The sequence below is a fragment of the Artemia franciscana genome, chromosome 20 (genome assembly GCF_032884065.1).
Source record: "Artemia franciscana chromosome 20, ASM3288406v1, whole genome shotgun sequence".
NCBI classification, from domain to species: domain Eukaryota; kingdom Metazoa; phylum Arthropoda; class Branchiopoda; order Anostraca; family Artemiidae; genus Artemia; species Artemia franciscana.
Window position 1 is genome coordinate 11453984 of NC_088882.1, and position 24158 is coordinate 11478141.

Consider the following 24158-nt stretch of genomic DNA (forward strand, 5'->3'; position numbering starts at 1 on the left):
CTGAGACGCATATATAGGAAATATATAATTTGGGCTATATATTTGCACATCAGGGGTTGCAGTACAGTGGGGCTACATGCAAAATGTGTTAACTTTGATTATTCTGCGTATTATGAAGTAACAAGTGTTTTCTTAACATAGTTACTTGCATGATATAGCTGTGGTCGTTATATCATACAAGTACCTTCATTTGCTCTAGTATATATTTAGACGCATCATTCATCAGAGAGATAGCAAAGAGCAAAATTTCGAAAAGAGTGGGGTGGAAGAGGATTATGCGCAGGTGTGCTGACGTAAGTTGGCCAACACAGCTGTGTTGGCCTTGGTTTTGTGATAAGTTACAAATTGTAGTAGAAGAAATATTTATTCAAACTAATGAAAAAACAAGAGGAGATTCCATATACACATTTTGTTTTTATGAAAACGCTGTTATGTAAGACTTGTTTTTAACAGAGATTAGGGTAGATTATAATTCATTTTTACTAATTTAAGAAAACAATGTAAAATAATTTTTTTCATATTACTTTCTCTGCAGAAAAAATATAATTTTGTTTTGTGTTATTTTATAGCCTTTCTTATACATCTAGACAATAGTTTGTTTTATTTACTATACCTTCTCTATTCTACCATGTTCCTCTTCAATTAGAAAAACACGTTTGCATTTTTCATTTTTACCTAATCTTTAGTTGCGTTACTTTTTCATATTAGCTCCACCCCTACCACCGTATTGCAGTCTCTACAAAAGTTTAAAAAAAAAATTTGTATTAGTTTGCTCCAGCTGTGTTCCCTTTTTATAAATTTGATAAATTTTTTTGAGAAAGACGAATTAGAAATTTGTTATTAAATTTCCCCAAGGACATAAAAATCCACAGGAAAGATGGTTATTACAGGCTGCAGAATTGTAAAAATAAATCCTGCAGAATTTTCTAAATATATAATCCATCACGATAAATGAATCAAAAACCATTAAAAAGAGGTTTATAGCTCTGATACAACTACGTAAGAAACGCGCCGTTAGTTCATAGTTATCCGTAGTTTAATATTAGCTCATACCAAACAATGGAACATAAGAAAATAATTCCAACTAAACTTTTGTTCTAGTTATTTTCTTCATTGAGTTACGTTTTCATCAATTACTATTCATCAATAGTTGAAAATTAGTTCATACCAAATTATAAATACAAAAATAGAATTCTAATAAAAAAAATCTAATTAAAGTTTTGTTACAGCTCTTTTCCGTTTTAATTAATTTCTGTTTTCGTCGACTGTACTCAACAGTAGCGCAACTTTCAACTTTCGTCTTTCAACTTTCAACTTTAAAATTTTCAACTTTCGTCAGCAGTAGTTGAAAATTAGTTCACACCCAAGTATAAAAATCATTCTAATTGACGTTTTGTTCCAGTTCCTTTCCGTTTTCATTAATTCCCGTTTTAATCAACTACTTATCAGTAGTTGGAAATCACTTCATATAGCATAAGGTAGAAAGAAATTCTAATCAAACTCTTATTCCAGTTTTTTCGTTTTCATTATTTTTCCGTAATATCCCATAATCATACTCTAATGCGAATTGATTGTCTCAATATTAATATGTCATAATATAATGTCACATAATGTCATAATATGTGGATTAGGGGATTGGTGGAATGAAGGAAAGGGGGTTATGGGTATGGAGGAAATAGTACCAAGGGATGTACAAGAGAGGTTGAAGAACCAAGAAAGCCAGATATGGTGGGCAAGTCTGGATCGTTCAGGGTCGTTAAATTTTTAGACAGATAAAGGGTAGTTGGGGGAGGAAGTATTTTGGAAGGTTGGGTTAAGTAGAGAAGATTGGAGGGGAAATGGATTTTTGATTGGTGAGAAAAAAAAGTATCAAGGGAGGAAATGGGAGAACGTAGAATCTATTGCTTGTCCTATGTGTGGATCTCAGGATGAAAGTTTGCTACATTTTTTGTGTGAATGTGTCGAACTGAATGAATGGAGGCGAGAGATGCATGGTAAAGAAAAATTGAATGAGGTATGGATGATAGGTAGAATGAAAGAGACAAATTTCCTGAGTATTAAAAGGATAGCAAGATTTGTCAGGATTGCAGTGACACATCGTGAGCGTTTTCTTTAAACAGTATTAATTTATTTTAGTTTAATTTGTTGTTTGTTTTTGTTCTGTGAAATCCCTATGGGACACGGGCTTTTTCTGGAATAAACTATTATTATTATTGTATAGCCATTCCCAAACCCGTAAAATAAATAAAAACAGAAATGAGACCTGAATGAGAAATACGGTATATGGATCATCCTGATTAAATACACAGATATAGGAGAGATGCTTTTTAACATCTTAAAAAGTTTTCAAATATGGCTCTTCCAAAATTTTGCAAACATTATCCACCATCACACATCAGCCATTCAGAACCCACCTTAAAAGGGTTAAATCTCTGATATTAGAGGAAATATTACAACTTTAGTTCATACAAAAAGAAAGAATATAAAAAGAAGAATAAAAAAATGAATTGTAATAATCCAGTTCGATTCCATTTCCATTAATCTTTCTATAACATTGCATAGTCATTTTTTATTGCCAATTGGATTGTAGTAATATTGGATTGTCAACCCTCAATCTTGGATTAAGACAAAAAGACTGAAATAGGAATAGAAATACGACATAAAAGTCATCTTGATTACCTACACACACAAGAAATAGGCTTTTTAACAGCATGAAAAAGTAAAAAGCACATTCTTACCAAATTTTGTAAATATAGTCCAGTAACCACGATAAACCAACCATTCAAAACATCACCAAAAAGTTAGGTTTAATATCTGACACATCAACGTCGGAAGCCCATTTTAGTTCAACTTTCACTCTTACCAAATTCTGAAAAAAAGTACACCACATAACATGAAGACATAAATCACGCATTTCCTCATTTCAAAAATAGCACAATAAAAAAGAACTCATAGGAAGTAAGTAATTGAAATAACATATGGGAACCAATTGTACTTCTGACATACTGGCGCTATTACTCCTACTATGTCCAACTCATCAATACGATTAAATAACAATTGGGCGTTATTTTTAATAAAGAGCAAATGTGGTTTAATCTTTTAATTGACTTTAATTGTTTTCACACTGGCTACTGAAGCCATTGTTAGTTTTTACTTTCCTTTTTGTCTCGCTCTCTTTAACTTTATATATTTTTTCTAAGTAGGTTATTATTCTTCGCAAATGTTTCGCATACACTTGACCCTTCAGACAGACATTACAAATTAATTTGGACAGCTTTTTTTTATTACATCTTTTGACTGTGTGTCATCAGTCGGAAAACAAAAGCATGGGACAGTATTGCAAAAATTCCGTATCGCAGTTAACTATATGCTCCCTAATAGTGTCAAAAATGTTGCAAACAGGGGTTAATTTATATTTATTTATTCCAAAAATGGGGTAAGCTTTACCAAGCTTGTCGCAATAAGCGTTATAACAATGTATGACAACGCTGAAACACGCTATATGAAAACATACAGGTCATCGTGATGCAGCCTGATACGACCTAGTATGGAAATCCATAGAGGCTATACTACTTTTGAAAGACTAGATCGTGATAGTCGCAACTGTCTCCGATTCTTCTGTGTAGAATTCTTCCACACTCGGCTAGATAAAGAGTTTTGGCCTAAACTTTTCTGTGGACGCGATGGGTATATTTTGCGTTGCTGTTGACGGGTACTACTGTGTTCTGTAAAAGTGAAGAATTGAGTTGGATTGGTGTTATCAATGTTCCTAGGAATGTGGGATGTGTTTATTAGATCAGCTCTATCACGTCGGAACTGAAGACTAGGCAACTGTAGTCTTTGCATTCTCTGGTGGTAAGGTAGATGTCTCTACCATATATTACCTCTGAACTTATTCATAAAAATATTTACTTTTTCAACATAAATCTCCACTGTTACAGTACAATCTAGTCCCACGCAGCCAATGTCATTTCCAGGAGGGGGGTCATAAATGGTTTTGGTGGTTTATTTTTCTTCATTTTCCCATATGAGAATATTTAGAGGGGAAAATGCTCATTTCTAGCCTACGAATCGGTCGATCCAAAAAAGAAAGAAAAGCAAAAAGGGTGATATTATCATCACAGTCAGCTCCAGATTTGCCAGAGCGGTATATATGGGGCCGTTTTTGGTACAATTTAGACGTCTTGGTTCAATGTGACACAATGGGAAATTTTTGGTATAATACAAATTTACCAATAAATTTGGATTTTACTTGCTCCTTTCTGACTCAGATATATGTCCAAGTTTTATTATATTGAACATTATTTCCTTGTTATAGCAAATTTTTAACCGGCTGTTCAGATGGTACAAAGTAATTTTCTCCCGGCACAATTTTATTCAGAAAAAAAGTACAGTTTATTTTAAAGTGTTGGCAACGTTGCCCAACTCTCTTTCCCAAATAAGTGAATCTCAGAATGGCGGGAAGTGTGATTAGGCAAATGCCCCTATTTGTTTTATATGACTTATACGTTTTTTATATCTGACCTTTCCTGTTTTTGTCGACGGATTGCTTTTTTTTTATTTCGTGAACTACTTCCTCGAGTAAGTTGAAAATTAGTTTCTATTGTTGCATAAAAAACATGTAAGGTATATTTTCCCTCCATGGTATTAAAAATACACTCCTTTCCTATCAACGCGAATACTAGTCAAAAAACAAGATATACCAAAATAATTTGGGTTTGAACGGTGGACTTCTAAATTCTATTCAGGAAGTCTCATTTAAATTGAGCTGATCTATTTCTGGTTTTTACATTATTTTTTTTTTTGAATATTTATTTTGTTCCTCTTAGCTTCTATGTTTTCATCTTTGTTTAATATCGTCAAGAATAGGGGCGAAAAGTAGTAAAATCTAAAATTGTGATCTCTCTGGTAAAAAAAAAACTCTTAACTGAAATTATATATCTTGGATATACGGTTTCAAACGCTCAAAAACAGCTTCACATTTTTTTCTGGTTTGTCATAGTCCAAATCTGTAACATTTGAAATATCTTCGAACATCAAATACTTTATTTTCATTTCCACCAGTTAATAACTCTTGTCTTTCCATCTTAGTTTTAACTTGTAAAGGATCAAGTAAAACATATAAAAATATAAATGCGCAAACTCTCGGGAGAAAGGAAAACTCTTTAATTGAAATTTCTAATGGCAATTTCAAGGCCCAATATTCCTGCATTTTCCCGAAATGTCTTCCAATATTGTATAACAACAAAATAATCAAAGGTTTCTTTTCCGACTTATCCCAGTCCAAACCTCAATATTGTGTAACATCTCCGAGCATCAGTGAATTTTCGGTCTTTAAAAATAATTCATTGGTATACATAGACTCTAGTGTCAAGGTGCTAGCAAATTTTTTAAGGCCGGGAGGGGAAAAATAGGAACAGTTCTCTGATGAGGGGATTCCCCTCAAATCTCTGCACAAATTATTCAAGTTTATTAGGGAGGAGATTCTCTAGACCAATCTCAAAGGCGGGATCCTATATTTTTCTGAGAGCACATTTAAAATAATGACTGGTTCAATTCATCACCTTTTTCATTAAGGATTTGTGGCAATAAAATATCAAATTATTGACTTTTCGCATGCTTGCTTATTATTGTGCTAAAAGGAGCACCTGTGGGTTTGCGCATGTTTGTCTTTGAAGCAGTCAATAATTTAATTCGAATTATAATTATCAGGTTTTAAATAAGGATTCTTCAGTAACTTACAATATGGCTGTCTTTTGGCAGTTTGACCTGATTTAGCAAACAAAGGTTTTTCTTTTTATCGAATAAGACAGTCGTAACATATTTCAAAATACACAATATGACATTGATAGTGTTTGAATATTTTTTTGTATCATATAGTAGAATAGACCATTAAATATAAACAAAAATTAAGGTAATTTATTGTAACTGGGTACGTGTTCTCAACGGCTGGGACACGATTCTTCAGCTCAGAGTTGTTGTTTTCCAACACTCCCTAGCATAGGGGTAATAGACGACATATTACTGCTCAGGAGGCGGAGCTTCAGGCGCACAGAGTCTTTACTGCTCCAGGTTTCACCTTGTTAACTGCCGATGTCACTTGCCCGATTCTTCTCTTGATCTTGTTTGACAGTTCACCATTATCTTTAGTTCTACCTACATTACTACTAAAATTGTTTGCCCTGTTCAATTGTTTGAGTTGGACTTTTAATATCAGCGGAGGATTAGAAGTGGCCTTGCTTATTACCTTACTGACGTTTGATGTTTTAGTATCAGCGGAAAATTAGACGTGGCCTCGCTTATTGCCTTACCATCGTTCACAGTAAATCCTACTCTCCAAGCCTTGTCATCTACAGTGTCTATCTAGTAGCACTGGTAGCAGATGTCGCCTCTGTGTTTGGCTTCTCAAAAAGAAGAACGTCATCGGTGAAGTCCATATCAGAAATTGGTTGGCCACTAATGTGGTCAAAATCGGGTCCCGATTTGAAGATTTGGTCACAAAATCAGGTCATCAAAAAAAGAAAAAAAAGAAAAGAAAGTTGGAATAATGACAGAACATACGCATTAAAATTTGTCATTTCAATAGGCTGCCGCCAACAGGGTGAAATTTTCGTTGGGAGTATTCCCAAGTCGTTTTTACTGGGTATTACGAAGCTCTGTCTGGCTCCTGTCAAAATCAAGTAAGTACATCATAGCTGACACATGACAAGGACTTTCCTTCTTTTTTACACTTTCACATTTACACAAAATGAAAAATGTGAATAATTATCAAAGCTTCACATTCATATCAGCCATCTGCTTAGGTTTCCATCTTTATCAAGTTCAATGACTTTTTTAGATCCTTGTTTTTCCCGCATAAAAAGCAATAAATAAACAAAAAAGTGAACAGCCGTTAGACATGTGATGTTTGTAATTAAAATTGGCTTCTGAGGCTAAAAAAACTGATCCGAGCAGTATTCTCCCACGTTGATAATTTATTTTCATTAATTAAAAAAATTATGTCCCAAAAAAGTTCTCTAAGGAAAAGTAAAGAGCGATATTACGACCTAAGACGAATAAAACTAAAAAAAACTTGAAACTTCCATCTTCAATTTCCTTAGCCAAGGGGAAATCAGTGCACGAGAAAAGGAAAACAAAAACAAAGAAAAATTCTTTCAACCAAAACTAGGGCCAATAATGGGACCGAAAAACTTTTTTTTTTAATCGACTCGGAAGTTATATGCTTAAGTACTTCAGTGAAACAATCCTTTTCCTGGAAGTTTTAAAACTTAAACCCGTAATTTCGCTGGCCAAGGGATAGCTAATGCAATTAAGGTATTGATGTGACATGTCCCTTGAATGGGGGCCTGAAATATGCCTGAAAATGTGGAAAACTTTTTTTTTAACAGCATTAAACATATAGCCGTAAGTATTGCTGCCAACTGGGCACATTTTATGTCAAAAGGACGCATTCCCATGTCCCAGGACAAAACAATATAAAATGACAAAGTGAAATGTTCTAGAAATTTGGGAAATAAAAGGACAAAAAAGGTACATATTTTGTACTTTTATGACATAAAACGAAACATTTTCTAAATGGATTTATAATTTGGTATAAATTTGTCACTTTTCACCAAAATAGTGTTTTTTCTTGTTTTGCCTTTTCTGAGGATTCATGTTTTGCCAGAGATGTCGTAAGTATAGTATTTTCTCCAAAGCAAGGGATTTGTATGTTCATATGAGTTTCGTGCTTTCACTCCAAGTCATTTTGTATAAACGTTTTATAGAGATTTTTTTTTCGTTTTGATTACATCTGATATTAACTGGCCGCTTTGAAAGAGGCTTACAAAGCGTCTTTTGGCCAATAATACAACTGAAAAAAAAATCTCTAGTTCTTGAGATTTAAAGATGAACACATTTCAACTAAAAATTACACGTTTTTGGAAGCTCAGGGGACACATTCGTGGACCATAATACTGGATAGGGTTGTAACCTCGGGCATTTCCTATGCTATAATTGCCCAAATTTGCATCCTACAGAGCAATTTCGGTGCTATAGTAAACAAAATTGACTGTAATAGTGCTGAAATAGGACATTCTTGCTATTTTAGTAACCCTGCAGCTGGAGTGGGGGAGGGACATCAATACTGCACCAACACAAGCAGTTCTAGCACAAAAATAGTAAAATTACGAGTTTTTGCAGGTAAAATCATTAAGCTTAAAAAATTTCCAAATTAGGCATCACATTACCTACGGCGGCAACCCTGACCACAAGCCTAAAACCTATAGGTAAGCAGGCTTGCCACCAAGGTAGGTTCCTTAAATACTACAATCGCCGAAATTTGCGTGCCACAAAGCATTTTGCGGTACTATAGTTAAAAAAATGACTATAATAGTACTGAAATAACACTTTTGTTAGCGATGCTATCAGCATTATGTGACTTGCCATTTTTTAATTTCTTGGTGGCGCTTAAGATCTGAGTGGGAGAGATTCAGTCTAGGTTAATACCTAAGTCGAACAAAGGTACTTCTGGGATATTGGGTGTCTGAGGCGATCTAGGTCAATTAAAAACGTTCTTAAAATGTTCTGCCCAGCGTTCCTTATATATATATATATATATATATATATATATATATATATATATATATATATATATATATATATATATATATATATATATATATGTATATATATATATATTTATATATATATATATATATATATATATATATATATATATATATATGTATATATATATATATATATATATATATAAATATATATATATATATATATATATATTATATTAATATATATATTATACATATATATATTAAGTAATTTTTCAATTTCATTTCGATTGAAATAAAGTAGAGGGTGCAGTTAATAAACGAAAACAACGAATAAATTATTAATTAATTAGTAAAATAAAATAAATTAAAAGTAATTAGCCTAAACAATATTGAAATAACTAAGTTAAGATAATAATGATTAAAATAAATGATTAATTAATGGATAAATTAAATTAGTAAATTAAAAAAATATTAAAAATTAAGATTATGACATTAAGATAATGACAACTGAAAAATAAATTATTGATTAACTAGTAAATTGAAAACAGTCTTGTTAATAAATACATTTTTTTTTGTTAGAACTTGGCTAGAAAAGTTTTGGGGGACCGGGGGAGGTGCTCATCAAAATTTTTTCCCGACGCAAGAGAGGCCAGAACTGCCGCAATATATATATATATATATATATATATATATATATATATATATATATATATATATATATATATATATATATATATATATACATATATATATATATATATATATATATATATATATATATATATATATATATATATATATATATATATATATATATATATATATATATATATATATATATATATATATATATATATATATATATATAACTTATTCAAAACTTCTTCAATAAAATAATAATAAACTAAAATCCACAAAAAAAAACATAAAATTTGGACAGGGTATTGGCTTCATTACCTCAAAAAGACTCAGCCAAAACATAGTATATTTCGCTGAAGAAAACTATTAGTCAGATGGTCGCAATGTTAGATTATGTTGTGTTTTAGTTCATTGTTTTGGTTTATTTATATCATCATTTGGCAGTGTTTTCTTTTTCATTATCAGTAGCGGTTCTGGCTTCTCTTGCGCCCGGGGCAAGATCATTATTAGTGCCTCCCCCCCCCCTCTGTCTGTCAAAGTTTTCAGGCAAAATTTTTAACAAAATATATATTTATTAACAAATTTTCATTCATTAGCATAGTTTTCTATTTATTGAAATTTGGATTTTTTTTTACTCTAGCCTCAGTAAAATTATTAATTCGTCTCAATTGATTGCTTATAATTCGTTGACTTGGTCTACTTACTTTCTGCTTAAAATTCAATTTAAAGTTACTTAAATTCTTTCAACCTTCTTCTATTTTAGGAGTGGTGTTGAAGATATGGGGAAATAGAAAAGTTTTGATTCAATTTGATTTTACTTACTGCCAACTGTACCCTCTACTTTGTTTTAATAAAAATTTGATATAAAGAAATACTAATGACTACAACCGTCAGATTATTTGTTTGAAATTTTGCAACACGAACATTTCTGTGCTTGGTAAAAGTGCCCCCTCTGTCCCCCGTAAAAGCACATCTTGCCATTATGTACCTCACCAATTGATACAGCAGGGTAGGTAAGATTATAAGGCGTATCTAATACATATTCTGAACAATACATCATTTTTCTTCTGACTACTGAGCTTTTCCGTAACGTTAAATTTACCGTTTAATTAACGTTAATAATCCCTCTAAATACACAAAAAATTCCAAAATTCACCGTTCTCCATTTTTCTTGCATTGCAATTTATCGCCTTTCGTCAAGTTGTCAGTTTTCAACAAGAATGCAACCATCTTTTATTTGGTTGACACTGGCCTTCCAAAAATTCATATGAGCTGCATCATGGTTAAAGGTTGTTCATTCTCTTATTAATTGTATGCAATTCTTTACTGATGACCCTGACGTAGTGAAAGCAAGTTTTTTCCGCTACTATTCCCGTTTGCGTTTGTGTAATTCTAATTCTTTGATTTCATTCTTGTTAAACAATTTCATCTTCTGCGCAAAATTTAAAATGAATTATCTAAGAGTTATAATCATCAAGTAATTTTTCAGTTTTATTTCGATTAAACTAAAGTAAACTAAAATTATTAATTAATTAGTAAAACAAAATAAATTAAGAAAATTAGCCTAAACAATACTGAAATAACTAAATTAAGATAATAATGATTAAAATAAATTACTAATTAATTGTAAATTAAATTGAAAAAATATTTAAATTGACAAAATATTTAATTTAAAAAAATAATTGAAAATGAAAAAATAACTAAAAAATTACGATTGTGAAATTAAGATAACAATTATTAAAAAATAAGGTATTAATTAAATAACTTTGCGCCTAGTCCCGTATGCGTTTGTACATTCGAGCTACCATATCCGTATGCGTTTATGTAATTCTAATTCTTTGATTTTATTCTTGTTAAACAATTTCATCTGCATAACTTGCCCCAAAACAAAACTATGTATATCGAACATGTTCAAAATGAATTGATGTTCGTGATATGGCATAACCCCTAATGAATTTATGGATGTGTTTTAAGAATTCTAATTCTTTGTTTTCAATTCCATTAAACAATTTTGTCAGCATAATCCCAAAAACCCCAAACCTACCCCAAAAACCCCAAACTAATCCCAAAAACCATGATGCGAGTGGTACTGCATACATTTTACTGTTTTTACTTTATTTATGCCCGTGTCTGCGTAATTAAAATTCTTTGATTTTATTGTCATTTAAATGTTATTTCGACAAAAAAATATATAAATAAATAAAAAAATAGAGACAAGATTCAACAAAAATAATATACCATATGTGAAAAAAGAAACATTTCTCAAATATATTTTTAGTTTGTCAGGATCAAAAAAAGGGAAGTGCGTACAACCCAACCCCGTTCAACTCAATCTTCGTTTAACTTAATCCCAGATAAACTCAACCCACGTTTAATCCAAGCTCCATTCAGTTCAATCCTGTGCAACTCAACCCCTTTTACCTTAGCTCATACAGCTCAACCCCATGTAGCCCAACTCCCGTTCAACCCACCCATCATGCAAATCAACCCCATTCAACCTATTCTAGCCTAACCTGATGGAATTGTAAAATTGAATTGGGGTTGAATTTAATAAAGGTAGAGTTGCAAGGGGTGTGAGATAAATGGTGTTGAGTTAAATGAGGGTTAGATTGCCGGGAGTTGAATCAAGTGAGGGTTGAGTTAAAAAAACAACAAGTTAAATGAAGTTTGTGCAAAACAACATTTGGAACTGAAAAACGGAGATGTTCAAAAACATTTTTTTTAGGTTTACCTTCTCTTGGTAAGTTTTTGGTAATTTAGTTTTCTTCTGTCCTACAGTTTTATGATTGCAACGCAAGCAAGGCCGTATCCAGTATTTCTGTTCAGGGAGGAGAGGTACAAAAAACTTTGTAAAATGCATCATAACTTTGTTTATATGCATTTTTGTTACCTTTTTATATTTCGGGGGGGGGGGTCCAACCTCCACCATAACCCCTTTGGATATGACCTTAAACGTAAGATAGCACTTTTACTATTATTCCGTAGCTGAGATTCCACTTTGGCCATCTACCATATTCCACTTTTTAAATTTGCTTTGCAATTTTCTTTTTAGATTGTAAAATAGTACATTGAAGATGAGTTGGCAACGATTAAAAAGAAGGACATACTATTTTCTAAGCAAGTTTAAATATTCTCCAGAAAATAGCCTAAATAATATTACTTCCCGCTCAATAAATGTATACATATGAATTTATGAACCTAAAGCAGAGTCTTTCAAACAAGGGGGGCAACCGGGGCAGCTTTCCTAGACACCGTGGCTGGGCGGTTGCCTACTTCAGTCAATTTTTTTTGCTTTGATTCGTTTTTTTGCTTATATTTCAGTCAACAGATGGGCGTTGTTATTAATTCTTGCCCCAGGCACCAACCCTAGAAACGGCTCTGATCTAAGGATATAATTTTCTTGTCCTTTTGGAGCAAGTTGTAGTGCCAATGATAGTGATAATGAATTCTAATTGTTTTTATTGGTTAAGAGGAAAATTGAACAAACACATGCAGCTTAAATAATCCGAAAAAATTGGAGGGGGGGTCTATTTCTAATGAAAAAGACTTCTGCATACATTCTTAGAGTTTTCAGTGGTAGTAGGCACAAAATATAAAAAAAAAAATGAAAAGAAACGTTGCTGAAAAATCATTAACAATTAGCTAGAAATACATGGTACCGAACAACTTTAGAAGGCCTAGCTTTCGTTTGAAGAACGTTTTCATTTAGGATTCAACAAATTGTTTTGCTGAATTTTTACGGACGAGAAGTGTTGTCAAAATTAACTAATTAGTTTTGATTACTTATTTTGATGTTTCAACATTGGAAACGTTCGTGAAAACGTTTTGCTGCAAAGGGTGTATCCAGGATTTTTATTCGGAGGGGGGTTCATAAAAACCTTAAAAATGCATCAAAAATATGTTTATTTGCATTTTGTTCCGTTTTTGTGAGTCGAAAAAAATAATTTTTTAGGGTGGGGTGGGGAGGGTCAAACTCAGTAGCCACCTTCCCCTGAATACGGCCTTGTTTAATACCTTAAAAACTTTACAATTTTGTAACAACCAGAAGAGAAATCTTTTGGGAAGAGATGGGTCCATGGAATGGGTCAAAAACGTTTTCATTTTGGCGTCATTGGTACTTTAAAGTTGCAGGCTTGGCAAAAAATTGTAAGTTTTAAGGGAGCCCTATAATTCCCTATCCCTGTAAAATATCTCAAAGAGGGCTAGAAAATAAGTCTTTTCGTGGCTGCTAATTTAAACTTGGGGCTTTTTTATTCATTTGATTTGTTGTGCACACATTCTCTTTATAGCCTAACTGAACCAAATATACCGTCTTTGGACCATAATAAGAAAGTAAAAGACCAACGATATTGCAAAATAGTGCACATTTTTAAAATATGGTATCTTTGTGCAACAATTAGATACGCTGATATGCTACGTTGCTGATTTAATATTTAAGTAGTGCATAGCACGGCATTGTTTTTTTTTTCTTTCACAATTATGCGATGCTTGGTTGCAAAAATATAATGAATTTCTCTTTTTCTAAAATTATAACTTGTTGAAAATTTGAAAGTTAAAAAACGATAGATTGATAAGCCAACCATTCCTATTTTTAGATTCGATCATTGACCCATATTTTTTTTTCTTAAATACTTTTTCAGTAACACTGCCCATTCAAAAATTTGAGCCTAGTTATCAAAAATTTGAGCCTAGTTATAAAATTTGAGCCTAGTTATCAAAAATTTGAGCCTAGTTATCAAATTCGATCGTCTTGTATTTATAGCCATGTTTTAAAGATAAGATAAGAAGATAAGATAAGATAATATTTATTTCCAAAAGACTATCACAAGCTCTATAGAGCCGAATTCGCTTTATATGTCAGTAAAAGCTAAGAAAAAAAAAAAAATCAAAACAGTACATTATGTATAACACTTAAAATTAAAAAGAAATTAAAAAAGCAAAATCATCAAAGATAAAGGGCAAATCAGTAAACTTAACAATTAAATTACAAAAACATTGCAGTAAATCAAAAAAATAAAAACGGCAATAGAGGAAAAGGGGAATTTGGCAAGTACATAATCACGAATTATTATTGAGGTGTTCCAAAATAAAGGGTATAGAACTTTTACGAAACCTCTCTGTAACAGCATGGATCGGAAAGTAAGTTGGGATTGCTAAGGAGGCTGACCGGGGAAGTCGGAGTCTAACGGGATTGTGAAAATCAGGGAGTAAGTCCTCAGTACGGGGATTGGAAATGACTGATTTAGCGAAAAGCAGGCAAATTTTTTCCCTCCTTTCTTTTAAGGTGGTAATGCGTGCAGCTTTAAGGAGGAAGGAGTATGGAATTTTGCCTTCTTTGTAAATGATCCTGAGCGAACGCTTTTGGACCGACTCGATTTTGTCACTAAGTTCATTTGAAAGTTGCGAATGCCAGACCGAACATGCATATTCCAATAACGGCCTGATAAAGGATAAGTAAACACGGAGGGAATGTATCTTAGGACAATTAAATTTGTTTAGCAGCTTAAAAATGGATAGTGAAACATTTGCTTGTTTAACAATGTTGGAAACATGTGTGTCCCACTTAAGATCATTAGAAATTGTGACACCAAGAGGCTTAACATGTTTCACTAGCATTTCGCTTGGGATCGGGTCGCAAAAAGCAGGAGCAGATTTCAAGAAGTTGATCGTCATTATCGGTGATTTAGTGGGATTTACTGTCATATTTAGATTCTTAGATTCATCCGAACATTGGGTTAGGATTTCAGCGGGGTCACTTTTAATATTCCTATGACATACTTCAAGGATCGACAGGTCATCCACATATTTCCATCTTTGGGGGAATTCTTTGCCAATTTCGTTAATCATGACAAGAAATAATAGTGGTCCCAATAAGGTTCCTTGAGGTATTCCACAGTACCTAGGGAGGGGGTTAGAGAAGGTATTTTTGTATTTTACAACCTGTGATCTGTTTGAAAGGAACGATATAACAATATTTACTAAAAGTGGGTCATTTTCAAAGTTATCATGTAGTAAACGAATTAGGATATTGTGGTCAACTAAGTCAAACGCTTTTTGGAAATCGACTAAAACCAGGTTTAGCCAAACATTTGGTTTCTCTAGTTCACTTAGGATCGTGTGAATCAAGTGTACAAGGTAATGGGTGGTGGAGGTTTTTCTTAAATTACCAACCTGTCGGATGTCAATGCGTGGTATAATTTTAATTTTAAGCCAGTCACAAAGGAACCCTTCGTAAAGCTTAGAAAAAACCGGAGTGAGTGTAATAGGACGCATGTTGGTTATAGTCAGACTGGAAGATTTCTTTGGGATGGGTGTTATAAAACCTAGTTTCCAGCAACTTGGGAATTTACCAGATTCTGTAATTTGGTTAGAAATCAAGGAGGCACACTCGTGCCTCTATAAAGAGGCGACACACGACAATGTTAAGCGATCTTCGGTTCCAGTGGTCGCAGACGGATGGGGAGGGATGCATTTCGTAGCCCGAGCTCCAACTAAGAAACCTGCAAAATTTCATCCCCCCTCCAACTTTTTCTTCATGGGGAAAATCTGGCCGAAAGTTTCGACCTGTCAACCCAAGCCCCCCTTTAACGTTGTCCGATCGGGCTGAAATTCACAAGTTAAGGTCCCCTAGGGCCCAGGAGCTTATCCGCGAAATTTCAGCTTGATCCGATATCTCCTTCCCTGTTTTCCAGAAACCACGCATAGCCACTTAAAATTCATTTACTTTTTTTTCCTAGACGCCTACAGGTCACATCCGACATCGGATCTGGGTGTACGAAGACTCATTCGATGCGGAATTCTCCGAGTAAGTGCCCATGAAAGTTTCGTAGGAAAATCTTAACCCCCCGAAAGTTTCGACCCTCCAACCCCCCCCCCCCCCACCCCTTTTAACGTTGTCCGATCGGGCTGAAATTCACAAGTTAAGGTCCCCTACGGCCCAGGAGCTCATCCGCGAAATTTCAGCTCGATCCGATAACTCCTTCCCTGTTTTCCAGAAACCACCCATTAGCTATTTAATTAACGGATTTCTCTCCATAAGAGCCCATGTTAATTTGAAATTTTTAAAAGCTATTGAGAAGTTATATTTACACACATGCAAGTTATTAGCTCAGTTGGTAGAGCGTGAGACTTTTAATCCTCGGGTCAAGGGTTCAAGTCCCTTACGGGAGGTTTTTTTTCACAACATCAAAAAAATTTTGATAACACATGGACAGCTTATCATTTGAGAGATAACAGAATATTAGCTTCTTATGAGCAAAAGAAACATTTCGATCATTCTATCTATTTTTTTTCTATTTTATACAATGATTTAAAAGCGGGGGGGGGGGGGGGGGGGGTTCCTCTCCTAATTCCTGTACGAGGAGTACAGGAATTATTAAATTACATCCACCATGGATTGTAGAAAAACGTACAGAATTAATATGAAAAAAAATTAAACCTGTACAAAAGAGTCTTTAAAAGCGGGGGGTTTGCCTCTCCTAATAGTCTTCCTATAGTATAGTCTTCTTATAGTCTTCTAATAGTCTTCTTGCAGCCACCCAACTTCCTCTCCTAATTCCTCCACGAGGAGTACAGGAATTATTAAATTACATCCACCATGGATTGTAGAAAAACGTACAGAAATAATATGAAAAAAACTTCGTTTTCTTAAAGAGTTAAAGAGGCTGCGTCCCAAAGTCGAACCTTAAAACGTACAGGAATTAGAAGAGGCAGTTGGGGGGCTGCCGCCCCCCAAACCCCCAGCTTTTAAAGACTCTTTTGTACAGGTTTTTTGTTTTTTTGCTAACCCCCAGCTCTTGGCTTCGGAAAGGCCCTCTTTTAATTAACAAAAAATTGAAATGAATGAATAATGGAATAACTTCGAAAAATGTTAAACACAGAGGACAGGAGAACCATTGCGCCGAAACTAGTAATTAGTAACAATGAAGTCCCCCCCCCCAAAAAAAAAACCTGTACAAAAGAGTCTTTAAAAGCTGGGGGTTTGGGGGGCGGCAGCCCCCCAACTGCCTCTTCTAATTCCTGTACGTTTTAAGGTTCGACTTTGGAACGCAGCCTCTTTAACTCTTTAAGAAAACGAAGTTTTTTTCATATTATATCAGTTAAAGGTCCAGCAATTGTGTCTGAAAAGGCTTCAATCAAGTCAATTGGGAAGTCTAATGGGCAAGTACTTGATTTTTTGAGCTTTCGGGTTTTATTTATAACATCAGAGGGAGAAATTTGGGGGAAAGAGGTGGAGGGAGGAATAGTTTGACCTGAGCCAGTGAAAGGGGGGAGACTTTGTACAATGGACGCAAGATGCAGGTTCAAATCGTTGGCTATCTTGTAAGGGGGCTCAGGGAGATGAAAATTAACTTCAACAAGGTTTTTTCCGCAAATCTCTTTAATTTCCCTGTACCATTGTTTGGGCTTGTTAGATTACAGATCCTTAACCTTACTATTGTAATACTCAGAAGCTGCCTTTCTCAATTTCTCTTCAGGAACTTTCTTAGATCATTAGCCTGTGTGATATATCCTTGCTTGAACAAATTGATTTTTTTCCTTGTTACTTTTTAAAAAGTCGCAGTAATGTAAGGTTTATCGGTAGAGCATATTTTAATTTTTTTCACCGGAAAATGGGCTTCATAATTACTCCTCAATAACTTTTGGAGGGACAAAGCCTTGAAGTCGACATCATTTGTTTGGTACACATGGGACCAATTTTCACTAGAGATCCAAGAGCCAAAATTATAGAGTCCTGAGTCAATTAGAGGTCTAAAGACGGTTTCAGTAATAGTAAAGGAATGTTTAACTGTAGCTAGTGGAGATAGGAGTAGGCTAAAGTGGTAACTACCTCCGAGAGGGGGAAGAATAGTGACGGGTCTGTAGAAATTTGACATATTGGTGCATATTAAATCAAGAGTAGAATTGCCTTTGGTAGTAGGGACTTTTACAATTTGCTTTAGACTAAAAGTATTACATGTAGACTCAAGTTTTAATTCATTTACATCACCTAAGAGGAAAATTGCAGCACTTGGGTATTTAGATAGTATATAGTCAGCATTGCCATGCAATTTTTTAATAAAATTAATTTTTTCAGCCGCTCTCTGCCCAGGAGAGTAGCAAAAACAACACAGGACAATCAAATTGAAAGGACGTGGTAAGACCTTAGGTCGAACACAAACCCACAAAATTTCATCAAAGGGAGTAAGACAAGGAACTAAAATTTCTGAAGGATAAAAATCATTAGAGACAAAGAAAAGAATTCCACCCCCTTTCTTACCCAGAGGGTGGGTTTCGGGTCTCAGTTTAATGAACTGGGAGAAATTATTCATTTTTAACATGTGTGTATTTTGAGCGTGTACTTCAGTAATAGCGATTATGTCTTATCTACATATTTTAGAAAAGGAGTCTAATTAATTAAGTTTTTCAAAATTAAGACTTTCAGCGTTGCTTAACAAAAGTGTGGGGAATTTAAAACGACCTGCAAAGGTACCGTTTTTACACTTGACTTTATTAAAATTACAAATGGGTACAGGGGGTGTGGTGGGATTCGTAGCGGGGGCCAGATTAATGTAGTCAGAACAAGGGACTGAGGGAACACATTTGACTTTTATGGGATGACTATTGGAGTCAACATCGATAGATGAATTATTAGAGTAAGAGAAGGATTTGTCTTGGGGATTTGGAGGTGGGGGAACGGGCAATGATATGGATGAAGCACGAGGAGAACAATTAGGATTTATTACAAAACAATCAATTTCTTCTAATAGCGAAAACCTGTTACTAAGCGGGATGGCTGCTGTGAGTTGCTGTTGTTCAGTGGGAGTGCTGCCTGCTGATGTGAACGAGACTGAGGCGGGGGAAGTGGTTTGGGTAGACACGGAGGGGGGAACGAAAAAGTGTGCGAGGGAATTTGGGTGGGTATGTAAAACTCCGGCCTTTGGTACGCGGGAGAAATCGGACGCTTTTAAAGGCCTTTTAAAACCACTCCGCATAGGAAATTTGTATTTTTTATGTAATTGTTTACATTTACAGAGTGGGGTGGGTTCAGGTGCAGCAGCTTTCTACTTGGGTTCCGCCTTTTATAGAGTTTAATGTCCTAGTAACTAGCAAACTACAAATAAGCTGGACACAAAAAAGCAAAAAAAAAAGAAAAACAAAGGCATGACAATAAATAATTTACCCTCCATTACCCTCCAGAGGCATTCGAGTGTTGGAGCTAACAGATGAGGTATTTTTGCTTGAATTTTTTTTTCAAGGGTGGAGCCCGATATTTAGTTCTAAGGGTGACAAAAAAAAGTTTTAAAAATCCAAGAAAGTTTGTAAAGCCTGTGAACAACTCGAAGCTTATTGGGGTGGGCTGGGAAGTCCGGGTTTTCCTCCCTACTCGCAGTGGAGTTTTAATCTTGGACCTTACTATCGTGATAAGAGTGTTTTTTAAAGTATTAAATTTGATATATGTCCATTTTAAGAATAAAAATTTATAGGGACCCTCACATGGTGGTCCTTGTTGAAAGATTGAGGGGGGGATCGAGGGACTGACAGAAATTAAAATCCATATCACAACACAATCTATATATGTAAAAATAAGTTGTCTGTGTGTGTGTGTGTCGAGTGACGTCATGTTTGTGTGTCGACTGACGTCATGTTTGTCGACTGACGAAATTACAGACCGGGACATCGGGACACAAATGACGACCGGGATACCGGGACATAGGGAATATAAATGACGACCGGGACACTCAAAGAGAAAGCGACCGGGACACAAGGAATGTTCGATTAGCAATCACCATCAACAAAGCACCGGGACACAAATGACGACCGGGACACAGGGAATATAAATGACGACCAGGACATCAGTAAAAAAACTAAAAAACTAAAAAAAGGGTAAAAACTACAAAAAAAACTAAAAAGAAAAAAAAAACTAAAAACTAATAAAAAAAAACTAAAAAAGCTAAAAACCTAAAAAACTAAAAAAGAAAAAAAGGAAAAAACTGAAAAAATAAAGGAGAAAAACAGAACTAAAAAAATAAAAATAAAAAAAACTAAAAAGGTAAAAACTACAAAAGAAACTAAAAAGAAAAAAAATAAAAAAACTAAAAAAAAGTAAAAACCAAAAACAAAACTAAAAAGAAAAAAGGGGAAAAACACAAAAATTTATTTCATCATATACCAATTCAAAAACGAATGTATATACAGACCGGGACACCGGGACACAAATGACGACCGGGACACAGGGAATATAAATGACGACCGGGAAACAGGGACACAAAAATACAACGGGGACGCCGGGGGGCACTGGGGGATATATAAATGACGACGGGGACACAGGGAATGTTCGATTAGCAATCACCATCAACAAAGCTCAAGGGCAATCCTTAAAATCATGAGGTATAACTAAAAAAACGGTAAAAAACTAAAAACTAAAAAAAAGACCAATTCAAAAACGAATGTATATACAGACCTGGACACGGGGACACAAATGACGACCGGGACACAGGGAATATAAATTACGACCGGGACACAGGGACACAACTACAACGGGGACGCCTGGGGGTACAGGGGGATATATAAATGATGACGGCGACACAGGGAATGGTCGATTAGCAATCACCATCAACAAAGCTCAAGGGCAATCATTAGAATCATGAGGTATAGATCTGAATACGGATTGTTTTCCCATGGACAGTTATATGTTGCATGTTCAAGAGTCGGTAAACCTAACAATCTATTTATATGCACAGACAATGGGACAGCGAAGAATGTCGTATATTCGCAAGTTTTACGTAGTTAAAATCATATATATATATATATATATATATATATATATATATATATATATATATATATATATATATATATATATATATATATATATATATATATATATATATATATTCACAGGTGGGACACAGGGACACAACTACAATGGTGCGTAACTAATATGGCGCGTAACGACTTACGCGCGCGGGGGGGCTTGGGGGGCGCGAAGCGCCACCACCAACTAGGTGTTGGGGTGGCGCGAAGCGGCACCCCAACAGCTAGTTATGGAATATTAAAGTTACAGAAATGACTATTTTGAATTCAAGTAATTTTCTTTTTGTTTAAGTTCGAATTTTAGGATGAATTATTGTTAATGTTGAACTGTAACGAGTCACCACAACCGCTTCTTTTTCAGGGTGGCTCTTCATTTTCATTAGGCGTTTTTGAAATTTGCCTTTTTCTAAACGCTTTAGTCTATATTTTCATTCTTTTTGCGCTGACGACAGTTAGCGGAGATTTTGGTCAAAATATCGACATTTTTCTCCTAATCCTCCTTTTTTACTGCCCTATATTTTCTCTCAGTGTCATGTTTAGCCAGTCTGGTCGCATGGTTTATATATTACTGCAGTGCTTAAGGCATTGAATCGGCTTTATAGTATCATTATTTGTAGTTTAGTTTTCAAATTTTGGGAATAAATTTTTAGGCCGGGGGAATTGTGCCCCAAATGTTTTTCTTGTGGCCTCATTTATTTCCTTTTCTTTTTTCCTTTTTATTAAAATTAGCTTGTCAATTTGGTCAATTACTTGCACCTTTGTTACACTGCCCCCCTCCAAGATGTTGCTCTAGACCCGCCTTTGCCTCTGGGCACCCCTATCGGTATCTGCGCAGAGGAACAGGGGAATTATATCCTCACTTTTATCCGAATACCCATACGGATTAAAAGCTTAAAAAACTTTCTAGGCAATTGAAGCCCTTGAATTTTTTTTTGACAGATCCTCTCCAATCAAAAAGCGTCTATCTATGCATGTAAACAGAAAATCTTACTTGTCAAAGGCAGTTGCAATAGAAAAAAAAATATAAATCCTTACCAGCAAAGAATCGATATTATTATAAATATTTCTCAAAAGATACCAAATCAAAACTAATTGTAAAATTTGCGAATATTCATAACTGCCCGAAGATGCCTGAGAAGGTGGAGCCACTGAAAAAAAAAAATCAAGGCTTTCACTGTCACATGTTAGCGGAAAGAAAAAAAAACTAGTTTGCTTACTTCCGAGTTGTGTAGTAAAACCGTAATGTGAGTGACGTAAAATTTGAAGTGTGTATACAGAGACAGCATTTTAGTCTTCTGTTTAGGGAGGGGGGGAATGATTATAAAGCCAAAGGGTTTCTAGGGGATGAGGCTGCAATTTAGTAGGGAGAGTGAAACCGGTTTGGTTATCGCGAATAGTAGGCTAAACCGTATAATGAAGACCCCTTAAAAAGGTGGTACAGAGAGTCCATTCTATTTTATAAAGCGGGAGGAAACTTTAAAATCAATAATTTTTAGGGTAAGCGTTTAGTTTTGTTCCAAGTGCTCTAAAGTGCGTATTACTGCATATAGCAAGATTCTAATGATCGCATAATGTTTCTTTGTCATTATTAGAGAAGCACATCCATTTTTAAGCTTTCTAAAATACCCCTCAAAGAGACCAAAAATGCGTAAAGTGGGCTTGCTTACAGGTAACATTACCTATAGAGCGAAGCGTATTAGTCCATGAGCCCCGCGGGCAGCGGGGCGAGTTCTGCATTCTATATTTATTCAACAAAGAGTTATAGAACTCAAAAAGAAAAAAAATGTTTTTTATTAAATTATTAAATTAACATAGGATACAGACCTCGCCCTGCTGCCCGCGGGGCTCATGGACTAATACGCTTCGCTCGATAGGTAATGTTACCTGTAAGCAAGCCCACTTTATGCATTCTTAGTTTGTCCCATGGAGGAGGAGGGTCAACCAGAAATGGTTGCGCTTCTAGAATTAGCATTTCTATGTGCTCTAAACTGAAAACTATGCTTGGAACGAAACTAAATATTTACCATTTTTAGGAACAACACTGCATTTTAGAGGAAAGAAAAAAGCCAGTCTGTTTACTTTGGAACAGCAGAACTGTAGAGTCAGATTAAACCGCAATTATTAACGTTTTGTTTAGATAGTCACGTGCGATTTCAGCTTTTCCCTTCTTAGAGGGAGGGGGAAGAACAAAGAATTCAAAGGGAATATGAAAAAAGACTATGCACTAGGCCACCTATTGCACAGAATGCCTGGGTATAGAACTAGATGGAAAGGCAGAGCTGGAGACACGAATTGTACACCCCCAGGAGAGCTAATCTTTTTTTTTAAACTACTGTTCTTGATTCTACTCTACTCTCCCTTGCTATGAATAATTTTTTTTATGTTCTAGCCTCCTGGAATAGGAGGAGGTCTTAATGAACCTGTGCAGAAGGACTTGACTTGCTTCTGCTTGGGATGCCATCTGGAGTCACATCAGGGCCTTAATATTCACCATTCTGTGAATCAGTGTTGCTATTATTTTATGTCGTCCGTTTCTCTCGTGTCTGAACTAGTCTTTTCTTGGTTTGTGTGGTTGATACAGTACTTCAAACTTGCATTATTTTTTTCAGTGAGAGCCTCAAAATCCTTTGAATCTTCTTGAGCAAAATTCAAGCTCCTTGAATCTCCAAAAATTGCTATGTCTCTCATGCGGCGTCAATTCGCAAAAAATTAGAAGGAGGCGAATTGAATTTTTCTAAGTTTAAGAAGGTGGGAAATTTATCATCTTTTTTAATTTTCTCAATGAAAATACAAAAAAGTACTTTCAATGGAGATTCTCATATATATATTTCAAAATATGGGGGAGGAGGCCAGAAAATCTAGAGGTGCAAATAGCCTAACCCAACCCCCCCCCCCTACCCAATTAACATCTTGTTTCTTTCTGGAAATGTTACTGGAAACAAAAAAGCAAGGACTTATCATTAGCGGGTTTTGTCAACTAATGAGTGATATTAAAATTAATGGGCAGAAACCCAATTCGCATGGGTGTGATAATATAAAAACCTATCCAAGCTTGATCATATTTGTCTTATAGTATCGTATTTAAGGTACTGATATATAAAAAAGAAAAAACATAGAAGGCTATGATACATGAAGCACATTTTTAAAAGATAGCTTACAAAATGTCGATAG

General features: G+C 34.7%; 1 protein-coding gene across 1 annotated transcript in view; it reads right to left on the reverse strand.

The window, feature by feature from the left end:
- The window catches only part of LOC136039754 (uncharacterized), a 53121-nt gene extending 30944 nt beyond the window's left edge, over positions 1–22177 (reverse strand). The window contains exons 1-2 of the mRNA XM_065723604.1: positions 22023–22177; positions 2739–2869 (exon numbers count right to left, since the gene is read on the reverse strand). The gene's annotated coding sequence lies outside the window, so the exon portion shown is untranslated. The remainder of the gene's footprint in view (positions 1–2738; positions 2870–22022) is intronic.
- Between the last annotated feature and the right edge of the window lie 1981 nt (positions 22178–24158).